Here is a 16,248-nt window from a genome sequence, read left to right on the forward strand (position 1 = left end):
CACTGCTATAAAAAGGAAAGATGACTGGCATTATACCAAAGCACGACTTTATCCTCCACATTAATCTCCATAATCTTTACTTATCAATAAAAATTTTCATAGATAAGCCCAGATCCACTTAAAAGTTATTTAGTTCTTAAGAAAACATCTGAGTGTTCTTCCTCTGAAAAGAAAAGGAAGCATTCTACACCAAATAAAATATACTGATCAACATGCAATCAATACCACAGCTAACACTATTCAAAAGTATACTATAAAATACTTTCAAAGCTTGCCAGAATACAAAAGCGACAAGTTCATAGGTTTTCATGGACCTAGGTTGTACACTCTAAATCTAAAAAAGAAAAAGAACTTCCCTATGATGAGTTATTAATTTGTATTTGCCTAAGGCATCCAAAATGTCCTAGAGAGTATGATCTGTAGTTCAAGAAAAGTTCTGCTAAACACCAAATGTTTTGATTCTCATGATGCAGCTATTCATCAGTGATGATGATTAATAACAAGAAAACAAAGTAGACTTGTTAATTGTAAATGGAGCAATCACCAGTAATAATGTCAGTATTTTAGAAGTTGATGACTGTGCTTTCAAGGGGCATAATAAATAAACAAAATCTCATAGGGAGATCCTTTAAACCCTAAACCTGGTTTCCCTCTTAGTCTAGTCATTTGTCAAAACTAATGAATCAATATTGACACATTATTATTAACTAAAGTCCACACTTATTTAATTTCCTTAGTTTTTATGTAATGCTTTTTTTCCATTCCATGATACCATATCATCATCTCTCCTTAGTCTCTTCAGATTCTAACAGTTTCTCATACTTTCCTCATTTTTGGTGACCTTGACAGTTTTGAGGAGTATTGGCCAGGAACTTTGTAGACTGTCCCTCAATTTGGTTTGTCTGTTTTTCTCACGATTAGATTGGAGTTAGACTGAGATTATAGGTTTTGGGGAGGAAGATACAGAAGCAAATGGCCACCTTTACCATATCATTTCAAGAGTACAAACTATTAATAGTATGAAACTAACTAAACTAATTAAATAAATGTGTGCATATATATGTATATATATCTTACGTAACTGAAAAGGAAAAGAGAAGGTTGAGCTTCTTAGACTGTGGCAACATTAATGAAAATAATCATTACTTATTTGGTCTTTACTATGTGTAGGGACTATGCTAAACTTTTTTACAAATCTATGTCATTCAATCCTCAACGAGGCTTTATAAAATAAATACAAGTTTTCTTATTTACTAGATCAGGAAACAGGAATTGAGACTTCAAGCAAACCTGGTCAAGTTGTAGAGTTAGTGAGTGCAGGATCCAGGACCTGAAACGGCCTGATGCTAGGGCCTGTTCTCTTCTCCACCATTCTAGGTCACCTCCTTGCAAAAGGGAATAGTTTATTTTCACATCTATATACAAACATACCATGTCATGTTAGAGAGCTCTAACAGTATCATTGTAGGAGATGAAGAAAAGATGAAATAATTCCAAAGTGAACTAAAGTATAACTGAATGTCAATAATTAAGTATATACGTACACACACATACTTGCTTTATGTTTGGTGTTCTTATCTGTTGAAATTGGATGCTGAGGAGGATACATATGGGTCTCAATCTTGGCTATGCATTAGACTGACCTAGGAATCCAGGGATTTTTAAAAATCCTTATGCTCAAGCTACTCCCCCAGCTCAATTAAATAAGAATCACCGAGACTGAGACCCAGGCATCAATATTTCTTTAAAACTCCCTGGATGATTACAAATTGTAGCCAAAGGTGGGAAATGTTAGTAGAGATTAAGTGGTGCTGTGATATAGTCATGACCTGAATCCATCTGAAATTGTCCAATGCAGAAGACAGATACTATAGGTAAAAGATACTTATTGCACAGAAAGATATGATCTCTCAATTGAGGACAAAGACTACATTCATAGGTTCAATTTCTGATCTCTTTTCTTCTATTACAGAATTTTTATGATTTGGGGGGGAGGGAGTTGTGGACTAAATTAGGATAATATTGTGTAATGTGGAGAAGGGTTTTACCTATAGTTAACTAGTCTAAATTTATACCTTTGTGCTGGTCTTGAGAAGTTACACTACCAAGATGATGACTTCATCCAGATGTAAAGTTGCCTGATTCTAAAAACTAGAATAGTCTCTGCTTCTTCACATTAACCTGGGTCCCAGGGAAGCCACAGCTTCTACAGTATGAGAAAGGATGTCCAGGAACAGAACCAGATTTTATTTGCAAAGACAGACAGGAACAAAAGAATGTAGTGCACTTAGGGAAATTCAAAGAGTCTGGTATGGCTAGAGCACAGAAAGTATAGGGAAGAGGCAGGATATAAAAGTAGAAATGCTGGCAGAGGCAAAAATCACAAAAAGCATAATCATTATTCATGATGATCAATTTGACCTTTATCATATAAGTGTGGGAAAGAAAATGAAGGGCATTAAGCAGGGGAGGAGCATGATCTGACTAGTGTTCTCAAAAGATAAGTTTGGAATGTGTATCTAAGTTGGCACAATGGGGTCATAGGCTAAAGGCAAAGAGATTGTTGCAATAAGCCCAGAGGAATGGAAAGCCTGAGTAAATGTACTAACATTAAGAATAAAGAGGAAAAGACAGGTTCATGGAGTATTTTGGACTTAAAACTGCAAAGACTTCGTATCCATTTGAAAGTGTTGTTTCTAACCACTATCATCAATTTTCTCTCCCTTTTCTTCCTTGAATCCACTTCCATCAGATATTTGCCCATAACAATCAAAAAAATTCACAATTCCCGAATCTACAAAATCCACTGCTAAATCCAATGATCATTTCTCGGTTTTCTTTTTTCTTCCCCCCCCCACTTTTTTTTTTTTTTTTTTTGACTTATCAACATTTGATGTAGTTAATCATTCTCTTTCCCTTAAGGCTTTCTATTCACTTAACTTCTAAAACACCACACTTTTCTACCTCTGTAGTGCCTTCTTCTCAGTCTCCCTCCCTTGTTCTTTCTCATCTTCCCCATCTCTAAATGCTGCCTTGCCCCAAGGCTCACTTATCTAATCTGTACTCTATGCTGTGTACATTCCCTTGGTTATCTCAAAAAGATTTATGGTTTTGTGTTGAATCTATATGCTGATTGTTTCCAAATTTACCTCTCTAATCTGGACCTCATCCATGAACTAACTCCTACCCTACTTTGAATATCAAATAGACATCTTAAGATTTAACATGTCTTAATGTTCCTCCATAAACCTGTTCCTCTCACAATCTTCCTCATCTCTAAACAGGATCTCCTCTCTTTTAGTTGCTCAAGTCAAAACCCTTGGGAGTCATCCTTAACCTCTCTTTTTCTCTCGTACTGCACAAACAATAAATCCTGTCAGCCATACATTCATAACATATCAAAACTATTTCTCACCCTCTGCTACTCACCTCATGCTGCTACGGTGGTTTCCCTCACCAAGATTTAAACACTCCAAGAATGTACCCATATCAAGGCCCCTGCCTGGAATACTTTTCTCTCAGACATCACTATGGTTTGTTTCTTCACCTCCTTCAGGTAGGTACCTAAATGTCCCCTCAATGATGCCTTCCTTCCCTCACCATCCCTACCTAAAATTGGGCCCTCACACACAACGTATTTACATAGATATACTTTTTTCTCTCTCTTCTCTGCTTCATTTTTCTCCTTAGTAGTTAACGCTAGCATAGTCTACATTTTACTTGGTCATGTTCTCCACTAGAATGTAAGTTTCATGAGTGTAAATAATTTTGTATTCACTGTTCCATCCCCTATGCCTAGAACAGTACCTGATACATTATAGGTGCTCAAAAAAATAGCTCCTCAATTAATTAATTTACAAGAGTGAAATGACTAGAAGAATGAATTTCTGGATTCCTTAGAATTTGTGATTTGGGAATTTCCTTGGATTGAGTATAATATCATTAACGAAGATAGAGAATAAAAAATCGGGGATTAGGAAGGAGAAATAATAAGCCACTCTAAGGAGTCAATTAAAATCTGATTTAATCTTAACCTCTATTTAGCATCTCATCAATTTCTAGATCTAGAACTAGATGGAGGGAAACACGAACACCCAGAAATGAAATTATTTAACCCCTTGGGGTTTTTTTGTTTTTTTGGTTTTTTTTGAAAACCAAGTAAGTCATTCTCAAACAAGAGTTCTGTAATGATTCTCAATTCTCAACTCAAATACTTACGTTTTACTTTAAAATCCATTATTCTACTAGGGAGCTCCTTATTCATCTACTTGTATGAAAACTGGAAAGGTCCATCTATATAACAACTGTCTTTTGAAATCTCTACTTCAATGTCTCAAATATACTTCAAACTCAAAATATCCAAACATGAAAATCTAACCTTCCCCTCACCCCTTCAAACCTGATTCTATCAGACAGGGCTCCTCATCTCAATAAATTCATCACAAATATTCTTGATTTTCCTTCTTAAATGTCTCTTGAATCCATCCTCCTGTCTCCATCTCCAACCTGCACCCATTCCTGTATACATTTTCTTCTAAATGTACCACAAAGCAGCAAAGTAATCATTTAGAAATGCAAATCTCATAGTTATCCCATTTAATGTTTAACTGCTTAAATGATCTCCTATCAGAAGAGATTAAAATTCTTAACATGATCTATAAAGTTCTACTTTTCCAGCTTCATTTCTAATTAGTTCTCCCTTTGTTTCCCTAATGTTGACTTTCTTTCAGTTTCTGATCTCTACTCTCAGGATGGCTAGAGCAGAAACCTGAGAAATAACTACTATATACTTGGGGAGTCAGGATAAAATGGTCTTCACCCAAAATTCCTGCCTTCATACATGAGGTAAGGTATGAAACTTACTTCATACATAAGTAAGTTTCAAATACACTAATAACAGAATTTTTATTGTATGTCATATAGTTCACAATAAAATAAACCCTTATAAATATTTTTCTTATTCCCTAAAAAGATAGCTACTGACAGACAAAAAATCAAATCTCCCCTCCCCACTTCATCCCCAAGGCACAGCATCTTTTTGTTTTGACTCATAAGTATGTTTAAATGTATTGACACTCACCAAAAAACCAAAGTAAAAAAAAATCCCCAAATCATATATTATCTAAATATGCTTCAATTTTTTTCAAATAAATTATTCTTTATCTTATGTGCCTAAACAGAACTTTGTTGTTACTGGTTTATATTTATATGTAAATATGTTTTTCTAAGTACTTAACATAATACCATGCACTTGTGAGCACCTAATTTTTACTGTATTATTTGACTGTAATAATGATGGCAATGAAAATTAAGATTCCAGATCAAAATGCTTTAAGGAAAAAATGCTATTAAAGCTAACAACATGACCTTGATATACAAAATATACAAAACGCAGAAACATATTTCTTTCCCTAAACTTGTCAATAAGGTTCTTACTACAGTATTACCATTTTGTATTTGTTCTCCAAGAGACTAGGAAACATGAATACAATGATGAAGCAACTGAATAACAGAAATCATTAGGATCAAGTAAAATATAGAAATATGTAATTAAAGAATAAGGAAAGAACCGAAAAAAGAACCAGAAAACAGACTCATATGTAAATAAGGAAACTCCAGATATGAGAAAACAGCACTGTAAAATACAAGAAAGGAAAGGCTACTCAACAACAAGATGGGAAAACTGCCTTTCTCCATCTGATAAAAAAATAATTAGATCCCTTTCTCATACTATAATCCCATCACCAAAAATTAATGGGAAAAAAAATCAATATGTACTAGAAATCTGAGATGGAAAAACAACTTTAATCATTTTAGGAAAATATATTTGCAATCGCTAAGGAAACTTTTCTGAAACAAAGTAGGGGAGGGAAAGAATGATAAATATGAATAAATTAAAAATTTAAACTTCTATTCAATAGGAGTCTAGAGTTTTAATCTTATAACCAAAAGCAACGTTTTAAGACAGAATAAAGACTGAGAGAAAATATTTGCAGTGAATGTCCCAGACTAAAGATCAACCTAAGGGTCTATGAACTTCTGCAAAAAGAATAAATATTTTAGGCTTTACAGACCATATTTTTTCTATTCCAGAAACAGACTCATAGATACAGAAAACAAAACTGGTTACCAGAGGGGAAAGGGGCTGGGTGGAGGGATAAACTGGGAGTTTGGGATTTGCAGATACTAACTACCACATATAAAACTTACTAACAGCAAGGTCATACTGTATAGCATAGGGAGCTATATTCAACACCTAGCAATACCCTATAATGAAAAAGAATATGAAAAGGAACATGTATAATTGAATCACTATGCTATACACCAGAAATTAACACAACATTGTAAACAGACTATATTTCAATTAAAAAAAAAAGAAAGAAAAAAGTTCTCTGTTGCAACTACTCAACTCTGCCACTGTAGCACAAAATCAGCCTTGACGGTGTGAGTGTAGCTCATAATAAAACTTTATTTACTGACACTTGAATTTGAATTTCATATAATTTTCACATTTTGTGACATTTTATTCCTCTTTTTTTTTTTTTCCTGAATCATTTAAAATAAAAACTATCCACACAAAAACAGACGGTGGGCTGGATCTGACCCATGGACTATTTGCTGAACTCTGTTAAGAATATATAAAGAATATTCACAAATCAGTAAGAAAAAGATAGATAATCCAAGAGAAAATGCATGAAGCCTATGAGGAGGCTTTTAACAAAAGAAGAAATCTGAAAGACCAATAAATCCGTGAAAGGATATTTGGCCTCACTGGAAAATAGGGAAACAGAAATTAAGTCAGTAGGATACTACATTTCATCTACCAGAATGGGGAAAATGAAGAAGTCTGACCATATGAATGTTGGCAAGGATATGGCAAAACAGGAACTCTCAAACACTTCTGAGAAGAGTATAAATTGGTGCAGTGACTTGAGAGAGAAATTATCAAGTAAAAGTGAAAATGCAAATGCCTACATTCTGGCAAATCCACTTCTAGGTATAGCCCCTGGGTATGTGTGTAAGGATATTCACTGCAATATTATTTGCAATAACACCAAACACACACTAAAATAAACTCAAATTTATATTAGGAGAGAAATGGATGAAAGAAATATGCTCATAAAACTGAATACTACACATGAAAGAAATAAACCAAGTCCATATACACCAACAAGAGCAAAGTAAGCAAGATGCAGAATTACGCAGAGAGAATACCATCACTTAGTAAATTTTAAAACACACACACTATACTAAACTAAAAACTGTTCACAGATACAATTACATTGCAATTTTTCATCTCCCATAAAGGAGATTCAGACATCAATTTATTTTTCTTTTACCAAATTCTAATCTGTCTGTATGAGTCTGTATATAATCTACCTATATGTTGTAACAGCAATGAGAACTAGTGAAAAGCCATGCTACACTTTATTTTGAAAGTTACAGGAATTTACATTTATGAAAATTTATTCTTACAGCAAAACAGAGAATGGTCCAAAGGGTACTAAGACTGAAGACACAGTAATTTAAGTGAGAAAAGAGGAAATCCTAAAATAAAGAAGTGAGAATGAAAAAGGAAAGGAGAAGACAAAATTGAGAAATATTCAAAGTTTTAATCAACTGGGCTTGATGACTGATTAGCTGTTGGCAGTCATTTTGGGGAGTGCAGAAAGCTTCAAGTATTTTCCAACTGCTTCCTGAATATACTTGCTCTGGCTTTTAAATAGCTTTTAGAACTGACATCTACATTAGCTGATGACGATAATGGGCCATCAGCTATAGCTAAGTGATAGAAAAAACATTTGAGAAAACAAAATATCAGTTAGAGCAATTTTGAAAGAGATGTTGCGGAAAGGCTTTTTTCTCTGCTCTGCAGTTTCTGCCAGAGCATATAAATACAATGTGTGCTCCTGCCGGCTAAGGATACTGTTGAATACTAACATATCTTAATCTTCAGTTACTGAAGGAAGAGATGATGAAAGAGTTTGAGATCACATAAGCACACATGCTGGTTCCAACATTTACTGTAGGACTTTGGTCAAGTCCTTTAACTTCTTTTTCTCTGCCTCTGTTTCTTCATCTTTCTGCTAAATGAGTAAAATAAAATAACAGAATGTATCCCATAGGTTGTGAAAATTAAATGAATCTAATTATGTGTGTATTTATGTATGTATGTATATCTTTGTACACACACACAAAGTGTTTGCTGTTATTTTTCATTCATCAGTTACTAGGCACCCACTAAGTGCTGGGGCACTGTACTGTGTGTTGGAGAAGTGGGGATGACAAATTTACACTGTTTGCCCTCTTACAGTACACAGCCATTACACTGTGAGACAGACACATGAGCTAATGTGCTGTCTTCACCCTAAGTAATTAACAATTCCTGAAGCTAATTCTCAGTCTATCCAAGACTATCAATAATTTTAATGTCATTTAATCTTTTGACAATTGCTAAAAATCAATGGAAACGGCTTATGTTTACACCGAGAAAAATCTTTACTAATATCCAAATCTATGGACGTTGCCATTTTCTAAACTATATTTTCATTCTTATCTCAAAATTTTTACATTATTCCATTTCTTCTAGCCTTCTAAAAGATTCTAATCTAAAAGATTTCTAAATAAATAAATCTAATGTTAATCTAAAAGATTAATAAAGTTCCTAGAAACTTATCTCTAAATTTCCCCCCATTCTATGAATGTATTCATTTTCTATTTCGTTTATTCTGTAAAATCATAAATAATACCCTCAGAAACTACCTGGATCTTAGAATTATAAAGACAATGATGGTTAAATGAATATTAACAAGAATTTTTTATTGCTTAGCTGAAAACGAATTATTCCCTATTTATAGCGTAAAATCTTTTGCTTTTATGCTATCATAGAACATTTGTACATTTCTTTAATAAAATGATGTTTCTTTATCGTCAAAAGCATCTAGTACAATAGTCATTCCCTCATCAACTTACTCTGCAACGTGCTCCTTCCACAAAAGATATCTTAATTGCATCCGGCTCTCTATCGCAAATTTACAGTACTAATCCTTGCCAGCCATTTTGTTTTCAGCTTGTAACACTAGCAGCCAGCTAGCTTCAGCCTGACTCTATTAGCATATCGGATAATTTACAAAACAAGCACAGAAATGGAACTAAAAGATATAGCTGGCCTGTATCAAAATATAATACATTAGAAATACTCTTTAAATAGGCTTTTCTACAATGCCTCTCCACTTCTTTTCAATATAATAATTGAAATTAATAATTATTTTCTTAATTTATATGTACTTTCCTGCTCACAGTAATGTTTCCTTCCCCTAGATCCTATAAATGAGGTTGACGTATTACTGTTTAAATACAAGACTTTTCAAATTTTAACAGAATAAACTACAAGTGTATTTTAAATATTTTTTGTAAAACGACAAAGGGGTTGAATATTTGGTACTGTAATTTACAACTATACTCCAGCAAGCCACCTAGTCAAGAATAACAAATACTTAAAAGCTAACATATATTGCTCTCACATCTCAAGGGTGTTTCTAAGAGCCAACAGACAGCAAACAATTCTTCACCTGTTTTGACTTGCAATAGCCTGCTGTTTGAACGTCAATAACAATGTGCCCTCACCAAGCATCACTAAAGTCTTAGACGACAAATTATCTAATGCAATTTTAATATGATGGGAAAGGGTAGGGCCAAAGAGTTTCTATTAGTGTCCTGTTGTTCTTTAGAACTCTTTTCCATCACATCCTTCCCCCTCCCCCAGTAAGTCCCACTCATCCATATTTAATAAATGTTCTGAAATTATATTATTCATTAACCCATTCTATCACTTAACATAAAACTCCTTTTAGAAAGAGACCCTTCTAGCTTATTAAATAATAGTATTGAGAAAGTTTGTTAACTTAATAGAATATAATACTCCCTTGAAGTACCAATAAGCACAGCAAAAAAAAAAAAAAAAAGAGAGAGAGAGAGAGAGAGGCTGAAGGGGGAAGAAAACCTTCAAGGAAATAAAATGCTCAAGGATAAGGATTACCAAAGTGTTATAACTACTTCATTTTCTCTTCCAAACTCCTCCCTGTCTCCAAGGCATTTTTATGTTTTTACTGTGCTCCTAACTAACCATCCAGGCTGCTGTAGAAGCCTCTCGTTAGAATGGATTTCAAGACTGCTGTGTCTTGTGAGGAACCAATCAGATTTCTTTGTTTCATCTGCAACATTCCATCAGGGTTATATAACATTTTAGATACATGAGACATTCTAATAATTTAGTATATTTTAATTTATAGTTAGCTTTCTATTGTCACTAAATTCAGCACATAAAAATCCCATATTATTCCTCTGTGTTATTCAATAATACCAAAGGAATATAGTACAGATGAAAGCGTTATTTTTTTCTTTTAGGAGAGAAGATAGAGTGAATTAGCTTTGTCTAAAAGAAAGAGTTTTAGAAAATATAAAAATATGAGCACTCCGCAGACTAGTAAGGTTAATGCTGATTCTTATTTCTGTCTACAGTAAAGTGGATGAGGTAATTCAACACAGTAGCAAACAGTCATACAGTTGGTAATTCTTATCACAAACAACATGTCATTCATAGAGAATAAAACATTACAGATTTTAAACTCAGGCTTAATCATTTGCAAATTTTTTAAAGCACAGAAAAATTAGGTTTTTAAAATGCTTTAACAAATATTTTCTCAAACAAGAAAATCTGAACTCTAAATGTCATAGCCCAATTTAAAATCCACAATACCAGTCAAAAAATAGTATACCAGCAGCACGGTTACCTACAGTATCAGAATACTTGCAGTACACTTGTACTAGAACTACACAAATATTCATTCTCTCTCTTCTCTCTCTGCTAGAGATAATGCTGCATAACTTAAATGCTGCTCTTCTGTGCTATTAATATAACAACTCAGATATTCAAGAACAAATTCAGCTGGAACGTGTGAATCTAGTCTTTTCTTTCTTTTTACAACTCAAAGGCATCCCACATATGATGGTTACAAATCAGCACAGGATTAAAATAGTGCCCGAATGCATAAAAAAGCTGACTCTGTTGGGTGTGGCTTAAGTAAATATATCTTGTCTCAACTGGACAGCTTCTCAGAAACATGCAGCCACCGAGACCCAAAACCTATGAGTACATAAGTAAAGTGCTTCCGGGAGTGGGTGGGAAACTAAACCTCTATGTTTTTTTCTATGCTTGATGTTCAGTTGTTTCTATACTGTACTTCTAAAATGACAGTGCCTTCAGTCAATGCTGAGTGTTGCTCAAGAAACCAAGGACAGAAATTTTACTTGTCCTACTTCCTCTCCTTATTTTATACTGTCTACAACATGGCCGTTCTTACTAACATTTTGCTTTCTTTCATAAAAGAGGTAATCATTTAAATCATGACTATATGCAATGCGAACTCACACTGCATTACAGTCATCAATAAAATATGAAGTGCCAACTCCAGTATTCATTCTACTTATTTTCCATCTCACCAGAGAATGCTCTACTAATGCTCTCTACTCTTACAAAATGAACAATATAAGGAAAGAGACATTGCTAGGAGCTGCGACAAATGTGCAACAGAAAATATAAAAACCTCTAAGTATTTACTTTTTAAAAAATCTGGTATTAATAAGAAAAAACCCTTCATGTATATGTATATATTTATATGTATATACACACACACATTACACATATTTAGTACAAATATAAATCTGTTTATAAGCTACCATGCATGCATTTATTAATGCTACACATACAATATACCTGAAACCTCTATATAGAGAGGGCATGCAGATTTCAGAACTATACGTTTTCATTCCTAAGTGGCCATAATCAAATATTAAAACAGCTCAGGATATCTGACATACTGAACTATATCTAAGCTTTTAATCCTGTTAAACAATTTTCTCTGCTATTCAGTATAGCAAACCCACCTTTGGATCATATTGACGGTTATTTTTTTCCCATGCCCTCTACGTGCTGCACCATTTTGTTTGTCTTCTGGACAGTGGAGAAATCGGCAGAACAGCAGTGAAGGAGTGTACTGGAGTCAGCAGAGGCAGTGCCAGCCTCCTACTGCAGTCTGTATATTGAACGCACTCAAACCCACAGGTGCCTACGTAAAATCCTCCAGCTGCAGCCTGCAACTTAATGTTTCCTTCAGCAGCAGATCTGTATGCTACTTTCACTTTGTTTTAACCCAATAAATGATCAGGATACACAACAGTATGCATCTTTTAAAAATGAATTTTACACAAAATACTTATACAGACATTATCTCTATTCAGTAGCCAAAAATGAGTGACTTTTTAAATCAGAGGGAAAACCACCAAATCATGAAGATTCAGAAGGATAACCACCAAAAAAAAAAAAAATATTTCTAACATTTTATAAATCCTAAATTGATCATTTAACTTTTTCAAGAAAGTATATCAAAAAGTAACACATTTTCTTAAATAGTTTAGAAAAAATTTTTCACATGCCATTTAAGTGTATCATGTGTAAGTGCATAAAGAGGCCTGCCTCTAACCATATCTTTCTGTCATAAATAATCCACTGATAAGAATACAGAACTTAAAAGGAAAACTGAACCTAAGTAAACCATTATCCAAACACTGACAGATGAAACAAAAAACAAGAGACCCACAATCCTTTCACATAAACTCCAAATGTATATACTCTTACTCTACTAGAATAACAGAATTTAAAAACTGAGAGAAACCTTAAAGATGACAAATAAATCTAACTCTTTAATTTTTCAGATCAACAAATTAAGAACCAGAGAGGTTAACCCTAAAGTATCTTTTCCAAGGTCACATAGCCAGTCACTAGTAAAACTTGGATTTCTAAACACATCTTTTAATAAAAAGCAGTACTGAAACTCACCTAAGATTAAACAGTAACCCAAATATTCCTATAACTATTAATTAAAGTTTGTGGTTAAAAAACTTTTACAACAGGAAATCTCCAGACCCAGATGGTTTCACAGGTTTCTACCAAACATTTAAAGAAACAACAATTACAAACAATCTCATTCAGAAAGAAGAAGGAAATACTCCCAACTTATTTTATGAGGACAAAATTATTTTGATATCAAAGCAGACTAAAGCATTACAAAAAAGAAAAAATACACCGACATCCCTCATGAACACAGAAATCCTCAACAAAATATTAGCAAATCAAATCCAGTAACGTATTTTTTAAAAACCCACACACACTATGATCAAGAGGGGTTTATCCTGGGACTGCTAATAAGCTAGTTAATATTTTTAAATCACCCAACGTAATCCATCATATTAATGATTCAAAGAAGAAAAATCACATGATCATATCATTTGATAAGGAAAAAGCATTTAACAAAATGCAATATCTATTTATGACAAAAACTAGAAAACTAGGAATAGAAGAGAATTTCCTCAACTTGATAAAGAACAGCTACAAGAAACCTATAGCTAATATCATAATTCGTGGTCAAAGACTAAATGCTTACCCCCTAAGATCAGGAACAAGGCAAGAACACCCACTCTCACCCACCAGCATACCAGAAATACTCATCAATGCATACAGACTGGAAAGGAAGAAAAAACTGTTCCTATTCTTAGAAGACATTATTTTCCACATAAAAAATTCAAACAAATTTACCAAAAACAAACCAACTCCCCCCACCCCAAAAACACCTCTTAAAACTAAGAATTAAGTTTAGGAAAGGTCACAGCACAAAGTCAAAAAACCGTGTTTCAAAATTATTTATTTATTTATACTTTTATATATTTAGCAATGTACAATTAGAAACCAAAATTTTAAACACAATACTACTAATAATAGCTTGAAGAAAAGGAAAGAAACTGCTATAAATCTAACAAAACAAATACAGGATCTATATGCTCGAACTGCAAAGTGTTGATGAAAGACATCAAGTAAGACATCAATAAACATTTGTTCATGGACTGGAAGACCTGATATGGAAATATTCCCATTCTACTCCAACTGATCCATAGACAATGCAATTCTAACCAATATCCCAGAAGATATTTTCATAGCTATAGATTCTAAAATGTATACAGAAAAGTAAAGGGATCTAAAATATCTAAAACAAGTTTGAAAGAGAACAAAGTTGCAGGAATTACACTACCCTGTTTTTAGACTTACTATTAAGTTACGATAATCAAGACACTGTGATATCTGGCAAATAGAAACAGATCAGTAGGACAGGACAGACAGTGCAGAAATCTCCCCAACAAATATAGTCAATTGATTTGTGACAATGGTGCAAAAGCAATTCAAAGGGGAAATGATAATCTTATCAACAATGGAGTTGAAACAGTTGCATATCCAGATGCAAAAAACAAACATACTTTAACCTCAGATATAAAAATAATTCAAAATGGATCATGTATCTAAATATAAAACTATAAAATAGGAGAAATCTTTATGACCTGGGTTAGACAGTTTTTAATTATGATACAAAAACCATGACCCATTTTTTAAAAAAGATTAACTGAACTTCATCAAAATTTAAAACTCTGTTCTGCAAAAATCGCTGTTATGAGAATAAACAAAACAAGCAAATCACATATCCAACAAAGGACCTGTTTCTAGCATATACAATGAACTCTCAAAACTCAATAGTAAGACAACAAACAACCTAATTAAAAATTGGGCAAAAGATCTGAACAGATACTTCACCATAGAGGATTTATAAAAGGCAAAATAAGCACATGAAAGATGTTCAACATCATTCACCATAGAGAACTGCAAATTAAAAATCACAATGAGACAAGAGTATGCATTTAATAGAACGACTAAAATTAAATATATATACATATATATGTGTGTATATATATATAAAATAGACAATATTGAGTGCTAGCAAGGATGTGAAACAACTGAAACTCTCATACATAGCTGCTGGGAATGAACATAGCATAGCCACTCTGAAAAACAGCATGGCAGAGTCTTCTTATAAAGTTAAACATACACCAACAATCCCAATCCTAGGCACTGACCCTAGAGAAATGAAAACTTACATTCACACAGAAACAAGTCCATGAATGTTTATAGTGGCTCTATTCATAATTGCCAAAAATGGGAAACAACCCAAATGTTCTTCAGAGGGTGAATGAATAAACAAACTGTGATACAGCCATACAATGGCATACTACTCAGCAATTAAAAAAGAACTATTGCTGGACCAACAACTTGGATGAATCTCAAAGGCATTACGATAAATGAAAGAATCCAGTCTTAAAAGGCTGTATTATTCCATTTTCCACTAAGTGACATTCTTTTTTTAAAAAAAATTTACAGAGATAGAGAATAAATAGGTCATTAGTTTCCAGGATTAGGGGTGATGGAACGGTGTGAGCAGAAAGGGATATCATAATACCACCTGTACCATCGTGTATCCTAATTGTGGTCGCAGCTATACACATCTATGTGTTAAAATTCATTGAATGGCACACCCCACACACACACAAAGTAAATTTTACCTTATGATAAGTTTTTAAAACTTCAACCACTACTAGATGGTTCTAAGATCTCTACCCTCTCCTCTGAGAGCTTAATCCAAATATCTAACTTCCCCTGGTTATCCCATCATCATCTCAAACTATTACTACCTCTAAAACTGAATTCATTACATTTCCCCTCAAACCTCAAATGAATGGCACTCACAATTCACCAAATCACCCAAGCCAGAAACATGGGCTTCATCCTTGAATAAGTTCTATGAGTTACTACCTAAGACAGTAACTTGATCTATAGGACTGCTTTATCTCCAGCGGCTCTAACTGCATCCAGCACATAGCAAGCGCTCAGTAAATATTTTTGTTGAGTGAATGAATAAGTAAGACTACGGCTCTTCCTTCATTTGACCCACACCCAATCAAGCTCAGTTGATTCTTTCTTGACATCTCTTCATCCCCACTGCCGCCCTCTTATTTTAAGCTCTTATCATCTCTCACCGGATGCTGCTACAATTGTTCCTAAAGGTGGCACACACACATTCTTTCTAGGAACTGCTTTTTACCAACCCTCATTTCATCTCCTAATTGTCAAGCTCTCTCACAACTTCATGCCCTTATGTTGGCTGTATCCCCTGCCTGAAACTTACTTTTCCCCATTTCTCAAACTGGCTAACTACTGTTTAGGTTCAATGATAGTCACTACCTCCTCCAAGAATTATTCTATCTCCCTCCAGTTTGAGATGGAATCCTTCCTCTGTACTCCAATAGTAT

General features: G+C 33.8%; 1 protein-coding gene across 8 annotated transcripts in view; it reads right to left on the minus strand.

Moving 5' to 3' along the window:
• The window catches only part of TANC2 (tetratricopeptide repeat, ankyrin repeat and coiled-coil containing 2), a 304,320-nt gene that overhangs the window by 229,255 nt on the left and 58,817 nt on the right, over positions 1 to 16,248 (minus strand). The window contains exon 1 of one of the 8 annotated variants that reach the window (XM_032457144.1): positions 11,947 to 12,226. The exons of the other annotated variants lie outside the window; for them this stretch is intronic. The gene's annotated coding sequence lies outside the window, so the exon portion shown is untranslated. Of the gene's footprint in view, positions 1 to 11,946; positions 12,227 to 16,248 lie in introns of those variants that run through there. 8 annotated transcript variants of the gene reach the window in all.

This window comes from Camelus ferus, chromosome 16 (assembly GCF_009834535.1).
Source record: "Camelus ferus isolate YT-003-E chromosome 16, BCGSAC_Cfer_1.0, whole genome shotgun sequence".
Lineage (NCBI taxonomy): Eukaryota > Metazoa > Chordata > Mammalia > Artiodactyla > Camelidae > Camelus > Camelus ferus.